This window comes from Anabrus simplex, chromosome 10 (genome assembly GCF_040414725.1).
Source record: "Anabrus simplex isolate iqAnaSimp1 chromosome 10, ASM4041472v1, whole genome shotgun sequence".
Taxonomy (NCBI): Eukaryota; Metazoa; Arthropoda; class Insecta; order Orthoptera; family Tettigoniidae; genus Anabrus; species Anabrus simplex.
Genome location: NC_090274.1, coordinates 32,878,263 through 32,904,520, shown reverse-complemented (window position 1 = coordinate 32,904,520; position 26,258 = coordinate 32,878,263). Strand labels below are relative to the sequence as shown.

Here is a 26,258-nt window from a genome sequence, read left to right as displayed (position 1 = left end):
AGGGCAGGATTGTTGGGAAGGAAGTGGCATGACCTTAATTAAGAATCCCAGCATTTGGCTGTGTGAAAATGGGAAACCACGAAAAAATAATCTCCAGGGCTACGGCCGGTGGGATTCGAAGACCGCCAATTAGAGTATTGTTTCTTCTGTATGGGACCCAGAATACGATTACTTGATCCAAAGGAACGTTCTGACTGATTTCCGACAAAAGATTAGTGTTATGATAATGTTGCAAACTTTGGAGACGAGCTGTTTTTCAGTCTATGTTCTCTACAGATTGTTGGGAGAATGCGTATAAAGTACTCGTTGCTTCCAAGCTCGTTTCCCCCAGCGAGGGACCATCGCCCTCGCATCCGCCCGAGGGAACACAGCAAATGGCTCGGTTATCGCACCATCTACACACCTTACTAGAAACAAAACAGCAGCATATCTTGTAACTAGCTGTGGATCGATATCACGACATCTTCATACGAATACACGTTTTATTCTTTTGGATGCTCAATCCTCGCCGGAGGCTCTGAACTTGAGAGCTCCACACTGAGGTTCAGACAACCAATCCGGCTGGACAGAATTATTGCCTAGAGATATGCATTCTTTGCCACTACTTTATCATTGTGTCACTTCTCGGTGTATATTTAAACATGAATGTTAAGCTAAATAAAATTTGAAGTAAACCAAAGTGTTTTGATGTAATGACCAGTTTGTAATATTTACAAAACGATTAAGTGAAATCTACTCCATTATCACTGTGTGTGTGTGTAAAATTCCACTTTTATTTCTCAATTCTTCATGCATGTTTTCGCAAAAATTATACGAAGAGCACTAGGAAAGTTTTGCAATACGCAAAAACGGTTGGCTGGACACCCCTGTTATGGTGAGGGATGAAAATAAGAGTGAAAACCGGTCTAGAAGACAGCAAGGCGCGACCTTCACACCAGTTGTTACCAAGTGGTGGGATTGAAAGCAAGTTAAGATGTCAGTATCATCTAAAGGTGAATATCGCCCAATTATCCCCTACAATTTTGCTCGTTGATAAACTGTTGACCAGTGCCCGGAGGAAATGACTCCTGTGCTGAGGAAAGACTGTCAACATCGGACAACAATTTTCCGCTGGTACAAAGAGTTCCAGAGGGGAAATTTTGGGTTTGAAGACGATCCTCGTTCTGGGCGACAGTCTGAATTAGTGACTGAGGAAAACATGGAAGCTGTGAGGAAAATGTTGCAGCAAGAAAGCGGTTGACATATCGGCAGGTAGAAGAGACCCTCCACATCTCTGCACCAGCTATTCATTTAATTCTACACGACCATCTCCATGTTAGAAAGGTTTGTTCCCTTTGGGTGACCTATTCACTTTCAGAGGAACAAAGGGAACACCGAGTTAAATGGTGCCAAAGATGGTAAAACAGTTTACAGGTGATGAAACTTGGCTTTATTATTACGATGTCCCAACAAAATCCCAGAACAAGGTGTGGCTGTTTTAAGATTAGGGTACTCCTGTGACTGTGCGAAAGTCAAGGTCTGTGAAGAAAAGGATGATTGCAGTATTCTTCACTAAACGGGGCATCCTGACTCGGGTTTTGTTAGAAACATAAAGGGCAGTTACTGGGAAGTGGTATAGTGAGACTTGTCTGCCTTAGGTCATCCAGGCTCTTAAGCAGCTGCGTCCAAGGTCACGGCTCAACACTTGGCTCTTGCATCACGACAATGCTCCAGCACATCGTGCTAATGTAACAATGGATTTTCTTGCCAGATCAGGGTTGACTGTGCTTGATCACCTTCCATACAGTCCTGATCTTGCCCCATGTGACTTCGCACTCTTCCCAGAAGTGGAGATGAAGCTGAAAGGGCGGCGTTTTGCATCCGACGAGGAGCTTCTGGGAGCATGGGATCAAGAGTGTGAAAATGTAACAGAAGAAAAGTGGCAGAGTTGGTTCAGTGACTGGTTTCGACGTATGGAGAAGTGTATTGAGTGTGGTGGAAATTGTTTTGAAAAAGTCTAAAGCGTTCACTCACATTGCAACACTTTCCTAGTGCCCTTTGTATTTAACATAACATTCTTCTTTGAATGCCCTCTTCATTCAACCAAACATCAAAAAGCTCCCTCCCCTGAATGCCTTCATCCATGACTAAAAAGTAAAATAGCAAAAATAATTGGTTGAAATTGAATGCAATTAAATATTCTTCTGCCTAAGTTAGCTGATAAAAGTAATCCAGAAACACACTTCCACGACTTTTACTTTTGCATGCTACTGAGTTAATGAAAAGAAGACTACTAGTGGCTGGCACAAGTGCATCATCAAATACAGCACAGTAATAACAAGTGCAAAGAAATAAAAACATACTAGATGTACGGTTACATACCCGTTGAATATTTTTACGAACACTCCAAGTAAAGTAGCATCACCGTTGTGCGATCGACTAAACCGGAGCAGAAAAGTTTCGCTAAATCACAGGAAATCGACATGTTCTAGGACAGACCGTGTTAAAAGTTTTATACAGACAACCATTTAAAATTATGTTAAAACAATTATTTAGAAGTACATTTTTTTGTACATCCAGATTTACTGACGTGTACAGGGCCCCTAGCTGAATCTGGCGCTGCCTCCACTAACTTGTGCCAGTATCCTGTCGTCTAGAGTATCTTCGTGCCGGGCTGAGTATCTGGGACGGTGCAGCGCTGGCCTTCTGGCAGGTACGATCCTGGCTCAGTCCGGTGGTGTTTGAATGTGTTCAGATACGTCACCCTCGTGTCGGCAGATTTACTGGCACGTAAAAGAACTCCCGAGAGACAAAATTCCGGCATCTCGGCGTCTCCGAAAACCGTGAAAGTAGTTAGATGAAAGATGATAATAATATTGATGATAATAATAACAGTATCTTCCTAGTTGTTACTTTTCTTTGGGAATACCTTAATTTTGCGAAGCGTCGTACCTCTTCTTTTTCTGAGGTTGGTTGAAATCACCACCACCATCATCATCATCATTACTCGTTGTGCTCATTACTCAGCGTCGTGACCTCATAACTCCATCATTTCCGTGTTGCAACCTTGACGAGATGTCTCCATTCCGAGCGGTTTTTACATTTCGTTAATATGACCTGAAGTGGTAGCCCAGTGATCTTCTTCGCCTGATCTATCCATCTGCTTGCTGTTCTTCCTCGTGGTCTACTGCCTTCAATTTTGCCTTGTAAAATTACCTTTTCCAAGTTCTCTCCATCTCGTCTTAAAATGTGGCCAAGGAACTGGAGGTAACGCTCACTCACACGGGAAGATAGGCGTTTCATGATGCAGAGTTCGTCCAGAATGGAAACATTAGTTCTTTCTGTCCAGAGTGCACGTAGCATTCTCCGCCAACACATCAATGCGCTTTTTGTCTTTAGCATTCACGGTCCAGGTCTCACAGCCGTACAAAAAGACGGAGAACACTAGTGATTCTACCAAGCGCATCTTCGTGGCTTTTGATATTGCCCGGTTCTGCCAGATCTTAGTAAGTTTAACCATTGCAGCACGACCTAAGACAATACATCTTTTTACCTCTTTATCACAGCTTCCTGCCTGCTGTCATTTCTTGATGGATACAGTACTTTTGCATCCATCTCTTGGCACAGGCCAGAGTAAAGTGTAGCTTCCACCGAAGTCCCAGTCAGCATCCGTGGCTGTGACAATATGGAAGTTGCTGGGGTATGGGCAGTGCTGAGTAATGACATTCAGAGCATGACTAGTGCATCTGAGTGTTATGAAAGGTGCTGCTCATAGGGTCAGTCATGCTGCAATAGTACTTTCTGATCCAGTGAGGAAAGCAATGGCAAACTACCTCACTCCTCATATTGCCTAGTACGCCTCATTTTGGTGCTGCCATTGGTTTTTGGGGTTTCTTTATAACCGCATAACCGTTGGTGGTGCTGTTTGAGGATCCAACCAGCCTCTGGGCTGATGACCTGACAGACATCACAGCTTCCCGTGTCATTGATGACAGACCCCAGGTATACAAATTCCTTAACTATATTCAGGTCCTTAAGGTATCCCATAAGTTGGATTTGACCTTGCCGATCAACTACCATTAGTTTGGTCTTTTTTATGTTTATCTCTAGACCATCTGAAGACTAGTGTTATTCACCCTTGTAAGCAGGTCATGAAGTTCCTCTTCACTAGCAGCGATGAGGGAAGTGTCATCTGCATATTCATTTATAATTCTGACCTTTTAACATTTTTTGAACTGGGGATGTATCTGAAGTTAGCATCATCAGTTCCCCGACACTATTGTAACCATGGCAACCAGCGTTCGTCTATGTACACTAGGTCAGTAGCGTCACCTTCCCACAGCTTGAGAAAATGTCGTATCAAGTGAACCCCGTTCTATTCATCAGTCCAGAAATAAAATCCTTGAACTGGCCGGAAAACGAACCCAGGGCTGTTTATTAATAATTAGATCGATTATATCTACGACGTCTAGAATGTCTTCATTTTCTCACAATTTATGAGCCTTTGTGGATACATTCGATTCGTCGGAACTCTTATCTCACCTGTGGATTTAGTCAAAAAGCTGTACCCCCTGCATGCCGTAAAATACCACTAAAAGGGGTCCCAGGGGCTCTCATCTTGGGAGCGTGAGTTGACCACCACGGGGCCCTTAGCTGAGTCCTGACATTGCTTTCACGTAGTGATGGGATAATCAAATACTTTTACTATTTGTATAACCTCCATAAGATTATTTAGGATAATCGTATAAATAATCGAATGAGTTCGAGATATCATTTAGTTGTATCGCACAGAATATTCGGATGCGTCATTAATGAAGTTTTCGGTTTAAGCACGTCGGATGGATAATTGATTGAAATAAGCGAATAGATGAACTCTTATGATAAATAGAAATACGCCTTTTTCCAAACGTATCTCCAAATGTTGAAACTAAATGAGTGAATTAATTGTCTTAACATCACTTATCATTCGATCATTTCGAAAGCATTCACTATTCAATTGCCTCATTCATTTGAATGAATAATCGAAAAATAATCGAATAAGCGATTATCCCATCTCTACTTCCACCTACCTGTGCCAGGCTTTTCACTTTCACTGTCCTAGGAGAGCTTCCTTGGTCAACTCTTGCTCTTTTCCGACCCCGATGGTATTAGGTTTGCGAGGGCTAGGGAGTCTTTCATTTTCACGCCCTTCATGGCCCTTGTCTTTTTTTGGCCGATACCTTCATTTTTCGAAATGTTGGAACCCTTTTGATTTTACCCTCTGATTAGTGTTCTATAGAGGATGGTTGCCCAGCCGTACTTCCTCTTAAAACAATAATCACCACCATACCTTCCCAATCCTAACACCTTTCCTATTCTGGCATCGCCGAAAGTCTTCCATTTGTTAGTGCGACGTTAAATTACTACCAATAAATAAATAAATAAATAAATAAATAAATAAATAAATAAATAAATATTTTCTCAGAAACAACAATCTATGGACACAATCTGAGTATGCACAGATTTCGTTCAAGGTGTCCAAAAAGTAACTATGCAGTTTAGAAGTGACATATTTGTTTTGTCTGTCCGGATACCTTAAGAGTCGGAACAGTGTCAACCATCGTGGGTAGAGGGAATACCTTCTACAAGATCCGAAGATCGGGTATGGTATGTCTTTAGCCGGCAGCGTGTTATTGGGCCACGGCACCATCAACACAGAACGTTTCTACATGAAATTCTGGAACCTTTCGTGGCCGAACTCTATGAGGGTAAGAGAGCTGGTTCCAACTGCTCCCTCTAGAATGTGCTCAAAAAAATGTAGAGTCGTGTGAAGATATGTCCATAGGCCTCAGGACGAAATTTCCAACATAATCTTGAGAGAAAACTGCACTGCAGTATCATTTCAAATGCCACTGCACAGTTACTTTTTTAAACCTGCACCACACGTTTGAGCAGGCTTTGCTCTCTCTGTTTCAAAAGGTGAATGTTGCAAAAGTCGCAAGGAGCTGCAATGCTGGTTGTGTATCTGCCCCGCGCGGCCAACTCACTCGGTTTCTCATGAAGTACACTAGAATATCCAATATGTCATTTAACTGGAAAAAATATGTAAGTTATATTTGAGCATCTGAGAAAGAGTGCAAACTAATCAAGGAAATCTCAAAAAGTGAACTAGAATTATGCGTCACTCTTAAACCTGAAGGTCTTAAGGAATGTGTGTCATTTACTTGATAAAATGTTGTGTGATTAAAATGGAAGTTATACCACCTTAAAAGCAAAATGATTGATACAAATTAACGGTTATGATTAACATCACATAAATGTGTACCGAGGAAGTGGCTGTGCAGGCTATGAGCTTGCATTCGGGGGTTAGTGAGTTCTACCCCACTGCCGGCAGCCCTGAACATGGTTTTCCGTGGTTTCCCATTTTCACACCGGGCAAATGCTGAGGCTGTACCTTAATTAAGGCCGCAGTCACTTCCTTCCCACTCCTAGCCCTTTCCTATCACATTATCGCTATATCACTTTCCAGTCTGAAATGGCCGAGAAAAGGGTAAAATAAAATGAAAGTGGACCGAGGACGGGATGAAGATGGCAATAAACTACATTATTTCTGACAAAATGACTATAAAGCAGGCTGCTGAGGCTTTTCGTGCGCCAAGAAATACGTTAGGAGATCGTCTGAGAGCACTTAGCGTTGGTGTGGCTGTGGATCTAACTCCTCAGATGGGACGAATTAAAAAATCATTTGATTACGATATGTAAAATCAGTTGGTTACTTATATGATGTATCTGGATGACCTTCATGTCCCTGAACAGGAAAAAAGTACAATTAGCATTCGCTTCGTCCGACAATTCAAAGGTACCCCACCATTTCAACAAGGGAAACAAAACTGCCGGAAAGCGGGTTTATTATGATTATCATGTAAATACTAAGGAAATGGAAGGAAACACATTATACATTATTTGTTGTGATTCATTGGATGAAGAATGGGTGCAATGTACCAAATGCAAAGACTTGACGCATGTTGGATATGTAGACCAAGGGAATATTTTGTATTTTATTTGTAATAATTGCAAAAATTAAACTAAACTTGACGTTAGTGGATGTCAATTCCAATAATTATGTGTTGTCGGGTTCATTCTGTATTTGATGTTAGTAATTTATTAGACATACATATCTTAGAAAATCGTACCTGGCCGGTACTGGAAGAAGATTTTTGTAGTCCTTGGAAATTAAGCTTTGTTGTATTTTTAAATTGTATAAACTTTTGGTAAGATTTTATGGAAATCACACCCTGACTTTGCAAAAGCATTTAATGAAGTACACGATTATTGTATGAAAATCTCATCATTTTATTTTTTATAAGGGAAAACGTTAAGGTGGCCAGTATTGTAGGACTCTCTCCTACCCTCAGAACGGAAAGCCACCCGTGATCAAGCGATTGTTATTATTTAATAATAACAATCGCTTGATGAAGGACAAATGCCTCCAAAATATTCCGGTACAAGTTCAGCCGACCCGCCACTTAGCTGTATTCAGGTTAAGGACAGGAAAAATAAATTAAGAAAGACCATTGTTTGCTCTAGCGAAGAGAGCTAGACGATACGGTTATGTGTAGGGAGGAAAGGGAGGAGGCGAGAAGGCGGAGGAAGCTGGTACTTGATATTAAATTGGAGGGCAGGTGCCCTGGAGAAAGCTTTCTGAGATACATCGATCGATCTATCGAAGACGGGTGGGCAGGAGAATGAATGCACGAGATAAGAATGGTCCACATAAGCTCTCCCTTCAGGTAGGGATGGCGCACTGGGGAATAGGATTCGCTGGTAGCCCTGCTGAGAATATCTGAATCTTTTCCTAGTGCGCGGGATACACGTATCACACAACAAACCTAACCTCGCTTCAGAATGAGCCCCGCCATTGTTGGCATATCATATTTGTCGAACTAATTTTCCAAGTTGAGATTTCACAGTTGAGCGAATAGATAGAGCCCTGCACAGATGAGGATATCCGCGAAGTTAGTGTCTTAGCGGATACAAACTGTTTGGCAGTGCGGATAATTTCTAAATAATGACGTTTATTGATTTACATTCAGGTATATTCTTATTTTTGCTTGTGGTTTATGACTCTTGACATTGGCATGGAAGAATGGTGATACATAAAGAGCCTTGAGTCCATAAAGCCTTAAATCTGACCTAAACGTAACTGGTTCCTGGTCGCAGGCTAATGGAAGGAAGGAAGGAAGGAAGGAAGGAAGGAAGGAAGGAAGGAAGGTCAATATGCCGGTAGTTGTCGCAAGAGAAAATCCCTCATAAACGTGTGAATGTTGGGGTTAACAGATCTATCCGGTGCAATACCTTGCCTGTAATTAAATATTTACAATATCCGCGGATAATCCTTTGCGGGTGCGGAGTGGTTGCGGATATTATTTTGTATATCCGCGCAGGGTTGTACCCATAGACTGAGTGCTCTACTACTCGTACATTTTAAAAAATGAAAGTGAGGAGCGTGGCACAACTGGAGGGAATGCCAGACTCGACTAGAGGTCCAGTGGCCGCTAATTCATTCTTATTTCTACCACGACTCCGTTTTCTGGTGTTTTAAATAGCGGGGTCCCTCTAGGTCCTAGAAGAAATCGTGAGTTTTTTCCATCATTTCTTTTTAGTGTTAAGAACATAGCAAATACATTCGGTATAAGAAGAAGTCTTCAAACATTAAATAGAATGATGTGATGTTCAGTTACACAACCGAGTAGGTAGCGTGTCTGGCAACGTCAGGCTGCACTAATTAGAGTAGAGTCGGACAAGTCACGCGATCCCGCCGTGAACTGCAGTATACTGCTTCAAACAAGTACTTTGCTCAGGCATCATATTATACATAAAAGATGCTGTGAGGAAAACCGGGCGATGAGTTGCTGTTGTGAAAAATTAAATTACTCTACAAGTAAGATGTTCATAACAGAACTGTTTGTAGTATCTGAAGCCATCCCTTTTCAGTTTTGTAGCAGTTAGGCTTTACAGTCTGCCAAAACTAATTGGGAAGTAAATCAGTTTATAAACTTATCTGAAAAAGAATGCATATGGTAACAGAATTATACTAGCCTTTAGTGTATATGATATGATATTTAAACTACCTGAAAAAGAAAAAAATATTTCAGAATGAGTTCCGGCAAGCCGAAGAACCCAACATTCATTCATGTCGTTTCGGCCAGCCAAGGTCCACGCCATTTCAACTGTCTCCTTTCACGGGCTTTAACATTTCCGTAGTACTACCGCATTCGTTGTCCGCATTGTTTCTTTCTTTCTTTCTTTCTTTCTTTCTTTCTTTCTTTCTTTCTTTCTTTCTTTGGTCCACGCCTTCCCTGTTTTCAACTTCGGCTTTTCTCGGAAATTTGGTGGTCTTGAAGTTTTTTGTTAAGTGGGTTGCGCTTCAGGATCTCATCATGTGTGATGCACACCTCTTGTAGATCTTTTCCTACCTCAGTGAACCAGGCCCCCTTTGTCTTCTTATCTTGGAAATAGGAGACGATCCGCTTGGTTGATCTTACAAGGCGCACTCATGACACGTGACAGTAGAAGGCAAGAACCTAACAGTTAACAGATCTAGCAACAGGAACAATGCTGAATTGAGGGTTATATGCCCTATAAGCTCTTCTTGTAGAAGACAGTAGTTTTCGTCCTGATGTACGTATTAGGGTTGACCCAATGGAAGCCCCCAGGGGCTCTTAGCTGAGTCCTGGTATTGCTTCCTCTTACTTGTCAGGCTCCTCACTTTCATCCATCCTATCCGACCTCGCTTGATCAATGCTTGTTCTTTTCCGACACCCGTGGTATTACGCAGGAAGGTGTCTTATTTTCTCGCCCTTCGTGGTCCTTGTCTTTCTTTGGCCGATGCCTTCATTTTTCGAAGTGTGCGCCCCCTTCCATTGTTTCTGTGCCATTAGTGTTAAGAGAGAATTGTTGCCCAGTTGTAGTTCCTCTTAAAACAAGAATCACAGCCACCGTCCTGAGAATGGTCTTCCGTGCTTCACTGCATCGCATATCACCACACATCTCCTGGCCAGAGAGAGGGCGATACCCTCTAAGTGGCTCGCCGTACCCCCATAGGGTACGTAATGAAAGGAAAATGACAAATCTTAAAGTTCAGAAAATCTGCAAAATATATTACGCATCTGTTCTAAAATACATCTTGTTCTTTTTGGCGTTAGGTGTCGCTTTCTATTTAAAAGAAGCTTAATATGATTTTGTTCTCTTCTTTATGTCCATTTTATGATTACTACTACTAATAATAATAATAATAATAATAATGACAATAACAATAACGCTCCATCGATTAGAACTTGTGAGACATGGTTTCGACAATTTAAACGTGGTGATTTCAATGTAAAAGACAGTGCGCGCTCTGGTAGACCACAAAAGTGCGAAGACTCATGAAGCCCGGCGAAACTGTTAATGCACAACGCTATCGCCAACAAGTGATTAATTTTAATCACGCATTTATCGAAAGACGACCGGAATTGGCCAGAGGATTTTGTTACACGACAATGCGCCGTCTCACACAGCAAAACCAGTGAAAGACACCTTGAAATCGCTTAGGTGGGACATTCTTCCGCACCCGCCGTACTGCCGTGACCTGGCGCCATCTGACTGTCACCTCTTCGCATCAGTGGTATGCGTGCTTGCAGAGCAGCACTTCAGCAATTTTGAGAAGTTCGAAAATGGCTCGACGAATGGTTTTGCCACAGAAGACAAGTAGTTTTTCTGGCATGGTATTCATAACTTACCTGAAAGATGGGCGAAGTGTGTAGAAGCATGGCCAGTATTTTGAATAAACAAAAAATGAATTTCCCTTGAAAATTACGTGTTTTCTTTACCACAAAAACCGGCAAAAAGGTATGCATACACCTGGTAATGTGACACCATGTACTGTAGGTTATCCGCGCGACAGTTTCGATGTTGTGTTTTACCCTACCACAGTTTGAATTTGTTAGAGTCTGCCTGCGAATATAATACGCACCCTTTTTTTTTCCTTCAAGACGACATTTTCTCAAAAATCTACCGTCTTTTACTGCCTACCGTATCTCAATGTATTTATTTATTTATTTATTTATTTATTTACTGAGTGCTTAGCCCGGAGGTTGGTTTGGACCTCAACAGCTCCGCCATCAGCCGTCATTATAGAGGCGTACTAGTTTCCCCTTGCTTTCCTCACTGAGCCAGAAGTTACTATTACATCTCACTCTGCCAAGCCCACTGAAGTGCTCTCACCAACCATCCCTATGAGCGACATATTCACACCATTCATAACATTGACTGGCTGCGTAAAAAAAATGGCTAACTAGCATTGCTCACTCCTTGGTCACTTTCATGTTGCCAAAGCCAAGGATGATAAGACACGAAAATGAAAATAACAGATTTGTTTCCCACACCAGAAGACATAGTGCACTGTAAACACTAGGTCTTGTCAGCAAAGGCATATGTCAATGTGAAAGAGTTCCGTTTGCACATCGGACTCGCACTGAACTTAACTGGGGGACCTGAAGTATGATTCAGTATCGATTGCATAGTGGATTTTATGCAGGCAACATAAGAAATGCCGATAGAGGGTAGAGAATCGTATATGTAGCCCGAGAGAAATTTATGTTTTGATATAAACGATATGGTTTATAAAGTTAAAATTTTACAAATGTTTCTTTTAGGAAAGAATGAACAGTCTTTGTGTCCCTTTTCAAAGAAAATGACACTAAATTCTTGGGCGAAGTTTCTAATTTCTAAGTTAACGAATACACCGAAGTCGTTTATTTAATGTTGTGTAATCCGAGACTACAACTCTTAAGCTGAGAGACAGAACAGACACTACAAAAAGAACAGGGAGTATTGTTAGATGCAACTGTAAGAGGAGCTTCACATTACAGATCTAGGAATTGGATAGTTTCTTCGAAAGAAGCATGTTTAAATGTAGTGACGTTTCTTGCTCAATGTCCAATTGAGGCATTTTCTGCTTGTAGAGCACTGTTGTAACCGCTTCCAGATTCTCGTTGATTGCAAATGTCCAAAGTTCAATGCAGGTCTGTTTACTTACTAGGGGTTTATGTAGAGTTCTAATAGTTGATGAATTCCATGATTTTATGTACAGTATAAGTACAACTGGAAATATTGAGGATGAATATTGCGTCATATTTTGTATGCTTCAAAACCTTCCTAATATTTGTAATGTTAACGGCACCCGTGCGTTAGGCAGACCAACGTTACGTTGCGCCGTGATGTGGCTGGAGTATGCAACACACCGTACAGAGTAGTAAGGTGGGTTGTCTAGTATGCGACTGTGTTGTTATAAGGGAAATTATCCCGGATGTACTGTATTTGCATTGTACTTTTCGTTGTGTACCAATACTTAAAGATGACTTAACAGTAAAAATGACGCGTTGTGAATACAAAAGCCGCTTATATCAACAGGTTCTCAGTTTGAACCACGAGGCTGAATGAGCCTCGTTCAGGTCTTAACCTAGAATTATTAAAATCCCCTGGACTGGCCGACAGTTGAACCAAGGGCATCCGGTTAAGAGACAGATGGGCTACCTCTACACTAACAACAGCAGCAGCAGCAGCAGGAGCACAATAATAGCTGTAATATGCTGCACGAGTATAGTGGATCACCAGACAGAATATATTCTGTGGGATAGATATCATTACGTTATACAAATTCGTGTTGGCATTTTATTAAGATAAGTGTCCGACTCGTTGGCTGTACGGTCAGCGTACTGGCCTTCGGTTCAGAGGGTCCCGGGTTCGATTCCCGGCCGGGTTGGGGATTTTAACCTTAATTGGTTAATTCCAATGGCACGGGGGCTGGGTGTATGTGCTGTCTTCATCATCATTTTATCCTCATCACGACACGCAGGTCGCCTAGAGGAGTCAAACAGAAAGACCTGCACCTGGCGAGCCGAACCCGTCCTGGGATATCCCGGCACTAAAAGCCATACGACATTTCATTTCATTAAGATAAGCATGTAATATCCATCGTTCATTATAGTAAAGTCCTCCATCCATCTTCATTATAGACTGTTGTACCTTTCAGCGTTCAGTCGGCAAGCGCCTCTCAATCCTCTACTTACAAGTAACTCTCCGGCCTAGCCTCGTTAGTTCTACACCTCTTAGCATTAAAACAGTAAAAACCTAGTGTAATCATTGTCGCCTTACTTTCCCCTTCTACTTCTCTTACTCTTCATGGTCGCGTCCCGTATTCTCCCACGGAATCTACTTCCTCCATTCGCCTGACATCACCTATCCCCAAACTAGGTTTATATGGACTGCTTCGATCACAAAGTTCATTCTTAACATCCTTTATTTCGTCATTCCATGGACGTAAACGTTGTTCAAGCAATCATTCTCTCGATCTCCATCTTCATGTCTGTTACTTCCTACTAATGAGTAAGATATCCGAATCCGCTCAGCTTTAAATCCCGTAAAGTAAAGATAATGAAGCGTTTCGTCTGAGACATCTTTCTTACAAAATAGTGTTCCTAGCAACTTGCGAGCTCATTGCATTAGCTTTGTTACTCTCTGATTCTTTACGACCCTTCTGGGTGTGAACTTGATCCTGTTTTGTGTTCCTAACCTGACATTCGATCCTCTTAGGTTTCTTCAACTGACATCACTTTAGTCTAGGAAATGTTAAATGTTCATGTCATCTGTTTTCTGTCTCCGAGATGCTTTCAGCTACAGGCACCTGTGCGTTAGGCAGCCCTACGTTACGTTGCGCCGTGATGTGGCTGAAGTATGCAACACACTTTACAGAGTAGTAAGGTGGGTTGTCTAGTATTGAAGTTGAAGTCGTCGGCGTAGACCAAACTCCTTACTACTGTTCCACGCACCTGAATCCCTCATTCTCCCTCTGTGGATGGGAGACGGTAGAATAACACCCAGGGTATCCCCTGCCTGTCGTAAGAGGCGACTAAAATGGGATCATGGGTTGGCGACCACGGGGCCCTCAGCTGAGTCCTGGCATTCCTTCCACTTACCAGTATTTGTGCCACGCTCCTCACTTTCATATATCCTATACGACCCCTTGGCCAACTCTTGTTCTTTTCCGACCTCGACCGTACTAGAGTACTCGAGGCCTAGGGAGTCTTTCGTTTGCATGCCATTCGTGGCCCTTGTGATTCTTTTTTCGAAGTGTCGGATCCCTTCCTTTTTTTTTCTTCTTTGATTAGCGTTATACAGAGTACGGTTGCCTAGTTGTACTTCCTCTTGAAACAATATTCACCACGGCCACAATTCCTCATTGTCATTTTATAACTTTTAGCAAACGATCGTGGACAACAAAGTTGAGAAATTACAGCTTTGTCTAACACCTGGTACTGCTTTGAGCCAAGAATCATCAGTTCTCACTGCGACCTGGTTGTTAACGTAAATTCCTTCGATTCCCTATAATAACCTTTGCTGAAATGAAATGAAATGAAATGAAATGAAATGGCGTACCGTATGGCTTTTAGTGCGGGGAGATCCCAGGATGAGTTCGGTTCGCCAGGTGCAGGTGTTTTGATTTGACACCCGTAAGCGACCTGCGCGTCGTGATGAGGATGAAATGACACATACGACACATACACCCAGCCCCCGTGTCAGGGAAATTAACCAATGATGGTTAAAATTCCCGACCGAACCCGGGACCCCTGTGACCAAAGGCCAGCACGCTAACCATTTAGCCGTGGAGCCGGACATAACCTTTGCTAATCCCATAATTCGTTTGGTACAATAGTATTTATAATTCCGGCGATAAGTGTTAACGTTGTAATTCTGTTTTCTTTTAATTTTAGGATATGGCAACCTATGTAGGGGCTTATTAGTTCAGATCAGGTACAACAATGAGGGACCTGTTGTTATAGAAGATGGTGGTCCACATCCCGGACAATGGGATATTGTGCAGAGGGATCAAAGGAGCAGGGTGGAGACGGAGCGGGAAGTCGGCAAAGTGGAAGTCGTTATATTGCCGGCTGGCTCCCTCAGCGACTGGGACCTATTACGCTACATCCTAGGACACGTCGTTGTCAGCTCCTCTGATCGGCCATTTGGAAAAGTGAATTTTAGAGCGAACTAGCTGATCTGTACTGTGGTTGACCGGCTAGTTTCTATAATTGCAACACTAATACCGTTTAGTGGAAATGAGTAGACGATCAGTGCAATGAAAAGTTTTAGGGCTTGGGGAATTGTAGACCATCATTTTTGAGATAAGTATGTCTGATGACTGGGGGTCATCTGAAAATCCCCCTGTGGGTGGGATCGGTAGAATAACACCCACGGTGTCCCCTGCCTGTCGTAAGAGGCGACTAAAAGGGGCCGTAGGGGCTCTGAACTTGGGAACGTGGGCTGGCGACCACGGGGCCCTTCGCTGAGTCCTGGCATTACTTACACTTACTTGTGCCAGGCTCCTCGCTTTCATCTGTCCTATCTGACTTCTCTTGGTGAACTCTTGTTCTTTTACGACCCCGACGGTATTAAGTACCCAAGGCTTAGGGAGTCTTTCATTATCACGCCCTTCGTGGACCTTTCCTTTGTTTGGCAGATACCTTCATTTTTTGAAGTGTCGGATCCGACTAGTTGTACTTCCTCTTCACCACCACGTCATCTGAAAATCAGAGTCACGAAATTAGCGATACAAAATATGTGACGTTATGTTACCTAGCAACCGTGCAGACTGTGTTGTTAAGTACTGATAGATGGCCATGACAGAGATTTATAGAAGCCTCTTTTTTTATTATACTCTAGAGGACTCATCATTTCCTTCATGGTAGTTTCTTAGAACCGAAGTCGGTCTCCACCTTTCGATGCTACACTTGTTGACTCCGAATTACGTACAGATTCTCTCGAACACGATTCGTTAGATGCAAATAAATTCATCGTTATCAATTTGAGTTTCATTTTATTATTATTATTATTATTATTATTATTATTATTATTATTATTATTATTATTGAGTTTCATTTATTGAAGAACATATTTATGATCAACTGATTTTTCCTGAAGTGAAATTTCACACTTTGTTGTCTTTTTTTTTTCTGGCCCTTCAATAACAGGGCATTCGAAGCGTAGGCTTCCCCAGTCTCCTTTTATAATTTATTTTTCAAATGTTAGTTCCTTCACGTCCTTATGTTCATTTCGATAGTCTTAAATATCTTCCTGATCAGTAGGGGCTAATGACCACGCACGGTCACAACCACCAGCGCCGGCTAGTTAGCTAACATAACTAGAGTCCGGCTCCATGGCTAAATGGTTAGCGTGCTGGCGTTTGGTCACAGGGGTCCCGGGTTCGATTCCCGGCAGGCTCGGGAATTTTAACCATCGTTGGTTAATTTCGCTGACATGGGGGCTGGGTGTGTGTGTGTGTGTGTGTGTGTTGTCTTCATCATCATTTCATCCTCATCACGACACGCAGGTCGCCTACGGGTGTCACGAGCCGAACTTGTGCTCGGACACTCCCGGCACTAAAAGCCATACGCCATTCCATGACTACAGAACCATATTTCCAAGTCGGCGATGCTCGTCGTTGATGAACTTACCGATAAAATCGAAATTCGTGAATATCTCCATCATTATAGCTCTCACGCTAAAAGTGAAAAAGGGACAGAAAATTGGACATTGGATTTTCTTTTTATTTATGTACACGTTTCAGACAGAATTAATAAGTTTTAAGTCCTACTAACTACTTTTACGGTTTTTCGGAGACGCCGAGGTGTCCGAATTTTGTCCCACGAGAGTTCCTTTACGTGACAGTAAATTTACCGATTCCAGGCTGACCTATTTGAACACTTTCTGATACCGTCGGGCTCCATGGCTAAATGGTTAGCGTGCTGGCCTTTGGTCACAGGGGTCCCGGGTTCGATTCCCGGCAGGGTCGGGAATTTTAACGTTAATTGGTTAATTTCGCTGGCACGGGGGCTGGGTGTATGTGCCGTCTTTAACATCATTTCATCCTCATCACGACGCGAAGGTCGCCTACGGGAGTCAAATCAAAAGACCTACATCTGACGAGCCGAACTTGTCCTCGGACACTCCCGGCACTAAAAGCCATACGCCACTTCACTTCACTACCTTCTGATACTACTGGACTGGACCGAGCCAAGATTTTTTTTTGCTAGGGGCTTTACGTCGCACCGACACAGATAGGTCTTATGGCGACGATGGGATAGGAAAGGCTTGGGAGTTGGAAGGAAGCGGCCGTGGCCTTAATTAAGGTACAGCCCCAGCATTTGCCTGGTGTGAAAATGGGAAACCACGGAAAACCATTTTCAGGGCTGCCGATAGTGGGATTCGAACCTACTATCTCCCGGATGCAAGCTCACAGCCGAGCGCCTCTACGCGCACGGCCAACTCGCCCGGTTGAGCCAAGATTGAACCCGCAAACTGTAGCTTAAAAGGCCAGCGCTCTACAGTCTTTACTTACTCAGCCCGGCTAGAAAAGTAACAATCCCGAGTATATCCGTCGTTATTCCGCGAACGTTTAAAAAAAAAAAAAAGCATGAAACATAAATGTTTGGAAATTATATTTTCCTCATATCTTTAACTGTACACTTTTTCGATAAAACTTTTATTATTGGAGAAACTTCACATTTCTTATTTTGACCCCCTTAACATTGCCTCGCCTCCCTCACACTAATATAATAATATATAGGCTAGTGCACAACCCTACCATCCCTAAACTTAAAATAAAGAGTTTTAAGAAATTCTTTAAAGTCGTTTTCCAATCGTGTCAGAGTAGATTGACAGAAATGAAATGAAATGTCGTATGGCTTTTAGTGCCGGGGTATCCCAGGACGGGTTCGGCTCGCTAGGTGCAGATCTTTCTATTTGACATCCGTAGGCGACCTGCGCGTCATGATGGGGATGAAATGATGAAGACGACACATACACCCAGCCCCCGTGCCATTGGAATTAACCGATTAAGGTTGAAATCCCCGACCCGGCCGGGAATCGAACCCGGGACCCTCTGAACCGAAGGCCAGTACGCTGACCGTTCAGCCAACGAGTCGGACAGATTGACAGAATTTGAGCTAAACGTATTTTCGACTTCAGTGTCGAATCTAATTCCTATTTCTCATTGTGGAGCAAAGGGCATCCAGGAAAGCTCCCCATTCGATACGTCCTGCAGCCAGGTCTTCTACATCTTCCCATGTTTTCCCAATTACAATCAGTTCATCTGTAAGTGTTCGCCACTAAGTGTTCATAGGTCTTCCACGCTTCCCCTTTCCTACTGGATTCCATTCTAGGACCGACCTTTCAACAGATCCGTCCTGTTTTCTTAATGCATTTCCTATCCATCCTCACTTTCTTTTGCTTATTTCAACATAAACGAGTTTTTGGTTGGTTTCCTTCCGCCGGTTTTATTTTGTGATTTCTTCGGGACACCAGTTTAGTTTAGTAATGTTTTATTTTACCTGACAACATTAAGGTATTCAAGCCTTCTCTTCCATCTGACCAGGCACCGAAATATACATATATTGTATTACTTTACACCAATTAGATTGAATACTAATTCAATTAATAATAATACAAGAATGATGAGTGATGAGATCAAAAATAAATAAGATATAAACATGAAAAATTCTTAAAACTAATACCCAACATGTTAAAAGTGGTAGTACATAACATTTTTATAATATTTGAAAAACAAGACGGTTAAGAATTTTAAACTAATCTTCTACCAGGGCATCTATGACAAGAATGGTTGTGAGTAGCAGCATCAAGTTTACAGATGATCCTCACTGGTGCATAAAATGTCTCCAAAGTGCTTCCTTGCAAATCCCAATACGCCTCAGACGGCGATTAGCTAACACTTGTGGAGTCGGTGTGTGATTTGTTCAGTGTCCTTCCATGATTCACAGCCGTAAAGGAGAAGATTACACGATGGTATTGAAAAGTCGGATCTTGGTTTTCCGTGAGATGTCACTGTTCTTCCAAATAGGGTATAGTAGAACGAATGAACTGTTTGTTTTCCTGATTCGAGCCTTGAGACACAGCCGACACATCGAGAGTTCGAATTGAAGAACTACTTTTTCGAATCAGAGTAAAGGGAATTCACTTGAATAAGTATATGATGTAGCCGGCCCCGTGGTGTAGGGGTAGCGTGCCTGCCTCTTACCCGGAGGTCCCGGGTTCGATTCCCGGCCAGGTCAGGGATTTTTACCTGGACCTGAGGGCTGGTTCGAGGTCCACTCAGCCTACGTGATTAGAATTGAGGAGCTATCTGACGGTGAGATAGCGGCCCCGGTTTAGAAAGCCAAGAATAACGGCCGAGAGGATTCGTCGTGCTGACCACACGACACCTCGTAATCTGCAGGCCTACGGGCTGAGCAGCGGTCGCTTGGTAGGCCAAGGTCCTTCAAGGGCTGTAGAGCCATGGGGTTTGGTTTGGTTTTTTAAGTATATGATGTCCGCTATAACAATGAAGACTAATTCAAGTAGCTAGAGACATCTGTCGAGAACTCAGGAAACTAGTAGTAATGATACTTTTCCCAATCTACTTTACGTCAGATGGCTAGGAGTGGGAAGGCCGCCCTATCATTTGCCTGCTGTGAAAATGGGAAACCACGGAAAATCATATTCAGAGTTGCCGACAGTGGGATTCGAACTCACTATCTCCCGAATGCAAGCTGATAGCTACGTGACCCATACCGCGCGGCGACTTGATCGGAAGTAGTAATATTAAAATGCTTAGTCTGTCACGAACTTGCCTGTATTTTATACCTCCCTGTACTCTACCACTGGCCTTGGACTTCATCAGAAGTTTCTCCCATTCTTTCATATTGAGTGCTATGCTCCTCCAGTTCTTAATTGCAAGACGTTCCTCACACTGTCACACTTAAGTTTCCAAGCTGCCTTTATTTTCTGGATCCAATTTTTAAACGTCGCCATAAATAGCTCAGTATGACTAATCCTTCTTTGGAATTCGAAACGAGTTTGACGGGTTGGGTTATCAGCCCTCTGCCAACCCCCAGCAATCCCCGGGACTGATGTTTTCTGTTAGGCTTACCTTCCTTAGCTAATGGTTCCCTATTTAAAGGGTAGGGAACTCGCTTTTCCGCCCTTGCGTGACTTAGCCGCATAAACATTACCCAAGAGCCATGACGTGGACATGCATCGGACTGGATAGGACTGAATGGTGTTTCCTGAATTTTATGAGTGCACTTTTATCAGTAAGAAGAGCACCCTCAGGACCACATACTACCCTACTAGAACCCCGAAGTATGATGTTCAGTGAATATCAAAAGCAAGACAAGTACATTACGTCTAATTTTTTTCACTCCTGAAGACCCTGCAAGCGTGTGAGCCATGCAAGAACATGCAAGTGTATTAAGAAAATGAACGATGATTCTGGGACGCCGTTTCAATATGTGTTGCTCCAGTAATTGAGAGGTTTGAAATTGCAGGATCGATCATGGCTCGCAATTTATTCCTTTCGCTTGTTAATCTCCACTGGCTTTTTATCGGAATGTATCACCAACCTCATCTCTCTCAATAAGCTTGTCTGGACTTCAGGAAGGCTATGCGAATGTGAAGGACAAACCTCATGCGTTCCTTATCGAACTAGCTGTCCTTGACGGGTTAGTTTTCGTACAGAAACTTCGCTAGCCGGCCCCGTGGTCTAGGAGTAGAGTGCCTACTTCTTAGTAGAGGCTTCAAGCTTACTTACTCGCCTAACTGTCTGTGCACGCACAAAAAGATCACCCACTGACATATTTACTTCGAGCCAAGCCTACGATGGCACAGGGATGATTTTTTTATTTATTTTTTTATTTTTATTTTTTGCGTCACCGACACAGATAGGTCTTATGTCGACGATGGGATAGGAAAGACCTAGGAGTGGGAAGGAAGCGGCCGTGGCCTTAAGGTACAGCCCAGCATTTGCCTGGCGTGAAAATGGGAAACCACGGAAAGCCATCTTCAGGGCTGCCGACAGTCGGGTTCCAACTACTATCTCCCGATTACTGGAAACTGGCCGCACTTAAGCGACTGCAGCTATCGAGCTCGGCCGACGAAAATTCTGCCACACACATTCCGTCTTGCCTGTCGTCTTAGAACTGCGCAGGCAAGAGGGACCATCATGGGGTAATCACATAAATATGATTGTAAATAAAGGGTACAGATTTCTGCACATGGTTATCAGGTTATTTAGGGGTTGTAGTAAGGACGTAAAGGAGAGGGCATATAAGTCTCCGGTAACACCCCAACTAGAGTATGCTTCCAGTGTGTGGCATCCTCACCAAGATTGCTTGATTCGGGAACGGGAAAAAATCCAAAGACAATCAGTTCGATTTGTTCTGGATGATTTCCGACAAAAGAGTTGCGTTACAAAAATATTGGAAATGAAGAGGACAAATTGGGGCAAATATTCGTTTATAGGAAAGGGAGTTAGGGATTGGAATCACTTTCTAAGGGAGATGTTCGATAAATTTCCAATTTCTTTGCGATAATTTAAGAAATGGCTAGGAAAACAACAGATAGGTAATCTACCACTTGGGCGACTGCCCTAAATGCAGATCAGTAGTGATTGATTGATCATAGGACTCTAGCGCAATGGAGCAACGCGTGAACAGGAAGTTATGCTACAAATTGGCCAAAACTGCGACGTAGAAACATGAAATGTTTGTGAAAGTTTACGGGATGGATGCCGTCAGCAAAACAATGCCCGTGCACGCAATACGATCCATGTGCGCCAATTCCTGTGTCTTTTCTTCAGCATCCACCGTACTCTCCTGAACTGGCTCCCGTGGACCCCCGCCTGAAGGAAGACATTATAGTCGCGCATTTTGCGAATGTGGCAACCTCCTAGCTGTATGAACGTCGCCAAACGTGTGTTGTAACGGATGGTGATTATTTTGAAGGGCAGCGAAGAACATTTATTTGTATCTTCTGTTCTGTTTGTTTTCTGATAGCCGAGGTGAGTGGCTCAGACGGTTGAGGCGCTGGCCTTCTGACCCCAACTTGGCAAGTTCGATCCTTGCTCATTCTGGTGGTATTTGAAGATGCTCAAATACATCAGCTTCATGTCGGTAGATGTACTGGCTCGTAAAAGAACTCCTGTGAGACTAAATTCCAATACTTCGGCGTCTCCGAAACCGTAAGAAAAAGTAGAAAGTGGGACGTAAAGCCAATAATATTACTGTTTTCTGATAGCATTCACCGAAACTTTCTGGTCACATCATGTCACGAAGGTATGAATGATGATCGTAACATCATTCCTTGTGCGTTAAGTCTGTGGTGGACGGTGTGAAAGTGTCGCTCATAGGGTCAGTTTAGTGTGCATTTCAGTGAACTTCGCAGACTGATGTGTAATAGGACTTTCTGGCCTAGTGAAGAAAGCAATAGGAAACGACTGTACCTGTCCCCTCATTTTCCTATAACGCATCGTTTGTGACGCCTAGGCTGTCTATGACATCTTATGGTGAAGCTGAGAATTGAAATACTAAAATCTCAAAAATTGAAGCCCATTCGATACAGTTGCCAAATGGGTGCTGATTTTATAGCCATGTAGAGTAACCGTGAGAACATTCTTTTATCTTCTACAGCATACATTCCACCTGTAAGCCTAAGTAGTATTGCAACTGACTGTTTACTGCCTAGGTAAATGAACCTTCAGATATTCATGACGTATTGCCTTATTGATCCACAGCCTCCTCGATCATTGTTACTACAAAGAATTGAGAACACCTTTTTGCGAGATGTCAGTTCGTGACACCAGACCATTTATCACTTCCAAGTAGCGCTTACAGCGAAGCGTGACAAATGCAGATGGCTGTGACAAACTATAAACCATTCCTATCCAATCTCCTTGGCGTATGATGTCGAGGTATTGTTGAGAGTAGTATAACACCTCATTTATTTCTTCTTTCACTTTTGCTGTCACTGGCATCATCTGTCGGTATTTAGAAGATACATATTTCTACCTTTTGGTGCGTTCAAAATACGTTTTTAGTTTTAGTGAGCGATATCCGTCAATTATTCTGCTAAACAAATATAGCTGTAAAAAATTGTTTAAAGATTAATTAACAATATAATGTTCCAATCGTTGACAGGCTAGTGATCAAATGATGATGATGATGATAATGATAATAATCTAGAAAAAAGGAACAGACTAGAAAAAAGGAAAGGATGGTTCATGTAGGAAGATAAGAGACAAAATGAGAAGACTGCAGACACAATGCACAAGTAGAGACTAACGTTTTATGGAAACAAAACAAGGAAGAAGGCGTAGTTATTTCCAAGGAGGCCTTGTAGGCCCTGTGAGGTGTAGAAGGTACAGGTTTCCACTATCCGTAACCTCGGCATTACGGGCGGGGGTTATAGATGTGTTAGCACTACGCCAGGCCGACTTTGCCCCCAGGAATTAACCTACTACTCATTTTTGGTGTAGGCTGAATTGATCTCAGGGCCACGTGAACCTCTGGATGTGGAAATTTTTTCCTTAAATTTTACGACTTTCTGACGGGGAATCGAACCCAGATCTCTCCGGGTGAACGTCTTTACCGCCTCGGCCAGACAGCCCCTACTGTAGCCTATAGACAAAATAATTAGGACGATTGACGTCATGACATCATTATGCTCTCGTATTGCATTTTGTAAACTGTATGTAGAGAGTCAAATAGATATATAATTCTGCTGTTGTTCATTAGCAAATAAAGTCCAAGGGGCACAAATGCAACACGCTTTTAGATTTACTCGTTTTTAATAGGTTTAATATGATATTTTTTTTTCCTTAGTACTTAAAGTTGCATCTTCCCCAATCCACTGCCGTATCAGACACGGTTTTGAGAACTTGAAATTACTTTTCAGTATGCCTGTGCTGGCAGGACCTAGTGTTTACATTGCACTATGTCTTCTGGTATGGGCTAGAGCAATTTTGTTACTTTCATTGATCAGTGTCTGTCTCATCCTCGGCTTTGACAATATGAAAGTGACTGAGGTATGAGCGATGCTAGTAATGCTGTTCCTTCTGCAGCCAGTCCCTGTTATGAATGGTGTGAAAATGTTGCTCATAGGGTCGGTTCGTAGATACATTTCACTGGGCTTGGCAGACTGTTATGTTATAGCAACTTCTGTCTATGTGAGGAAAGCAACGGGAAACTACCTCACTCCAAATTTCCGTAATTATTAGGTACCAACATTATTAGCGGAGCTGTTGAGGATCCAACCAGCCTTAGGGCTGAAGACTGAACATACACACATCCTTTTCAGAATTTTTTTGATAGAGTATTTTGTTGGTGGAGTGATTAGCTGACACCCTTGGAGGCCCGGGTTCGATTCCTGGCTCTGCCACGAAATTTGAAGAGTCGTACGAGAGTTGGAACGGGGTCCACCCACCCTCGGGAGGCCAACTGAGTAGGAGGGGGTGTAGATTTCCTCCTCAGCCATCCTCAAAGTGGTTTTCTGTGGTTTCTCACTTCTCCTCCAGGTCAATGCCGGGATAGTACCTAACTTAAGGCCACGGCCGCTTCCTTCCCTCTTCCTTGTCTATGCCTTCCAATCTTCCCATCCTCTGTTTTCAGCATAGCAGGTGACGACTTGGGCGAGATACTGTCCTCCTCCCCAGTTTTATCCCCTACTCAAAGTCTCACGCCTTAGGACACTGACCTTGAGGTGGTAGAGGTGGGAACCTCGCCGAGTCCGAGGGAAAACCAACCATGGAAGGTAAACGGATAAAGAAAGAAATAAAGAGGAAAGGTTAATGGCAACCCTACCCCTTATTCTTTGCAGAGAATACTGATTCCATTCCTTTGTGATTCTGCCAGCAGCCCCCAAGAATTATACAGCTTTCATATTTCGTGTGCAGTCTGTGTTTAAAACTGAAGAAAGCTGGTATCTCCTCAAGCATTCGAGAAAAATTAAGAATTTTAAAAGGGCCCTTTTAGTCTCATTAAGTGTCAGTCAAATATATCCCTTTTTCGGTTCAATAATATTCCTCACTTAATGCCCTCTCCTCATATGAACATGTGGAGAGGTTTGGAATTGAACCCAGGTTTGTAGCACGCAATTAAGGTACAGCCCCAGCATTTGCCTGGTGTGAAAATGGGAAACCACGGAAAACCATTTTCAGGGCTGCAGACAGTGGGGTTCGAACCTACTATCTCCCGAATACTGGATACTGGCCGCACTTAAGCGACTGCAGCTATCGAGCTCGGTACAGTGGTACAAATTGTATTAGAGAAAGACCTCAATGAATTAGGATCGAAAGGAAATACAAAACATCATTGAAACACGGGGATTTGAGGAACAAGAAAGGAAACCCACACGATCGGCATGGTCGGAGGACCGGAGACGTGCACAATCATTGAAGTTGAAGAACTACTGGGCAAAAAAGAAGGCCGAAAAATGTTGATGCCGCGTGGTCCTAGGTGACCCATTCGCGATGAAGAAGCAATTTGTACAAGCCCTGTTATCTCATTAGGTAATTATTTCGTTTAATGTAATATTACTGACATTATTAGCGGAAATGCGCACAAAATGTCGTTCGTCGCGGCCAACGGATCGGCATAGCATCACAGCAAGTAGCGGAAACTCGCACAGCATGTGCTGTGAGGAAGGGTAGCAGTTTTTTTTTCTTTTTGCCAAGATAATGGACACTGATTCACCCGCTTCCCGCGCGTATTCAGCAGTCTGGCAGTCTTTTTAGTGTCTGTTAGTTTCTTAGTGTGTAGTCAAATACTGAAGAAAACCTACAACCTGTTTTCCAGTCATTGACCGGGTCAGAGATGTAATGAATGAACCATATAGGCTATTATTACAATGGGGTCGTCACTCCCAAGGTGATATTAATGAGTGATAAATGCTATGAAATGAAAAATGACAGGGAAAACCGGAGTACCCGGAGAAAAACCTGTCCCACCTCCGCTTTGTCCAGCACAAATCTCACATGGAGTGACCGGGTTTTGAACCACGGTATCCAGCGGTGAGAGGCCGACGCGCTGCCGTCTGAGCCACGGAGGCGTAGTCAAATAATAATAATAATAATAATAAGAAGAAGAAGAAGAAGAAGAAGAAGAAGAATTGCTTTACGTCCCACTAACTACTCTTTTACGGTTTTCGGAGATGCCGAGGTGCCGGAATTTAGTCCCGCAGGAGTCCTTTTACGTGCCAGTAAATCTACCGACACGAGGCTGACGTATTTGAGCACCTTCAAATACCACCGGACTGAGCCAGGATCGGATCGAACCTGCCAAGTTGGGGGTCAGAAGGCCAGCGCCTCAACCGTCTGAGCCACTCAGCCCGGCAGTCAAATACTAAATGTTTTTTTTATTATATGATTACGCCGT

General features: G+C 43.0%; 1 protein-coding gene across 1 annotated transcript in view; it reads left to right on the top strand.

The window, feature by feature from the left end:
• The window catches only part of LOC136882155 (protein kinase C, brain isozyme), a 490,637-nt gene that overhangs the window by 343,281 nt on the left and 121,098 nt on the right, over positions 1–26,258 (top strand). The window lies entirely within an intron of this gene.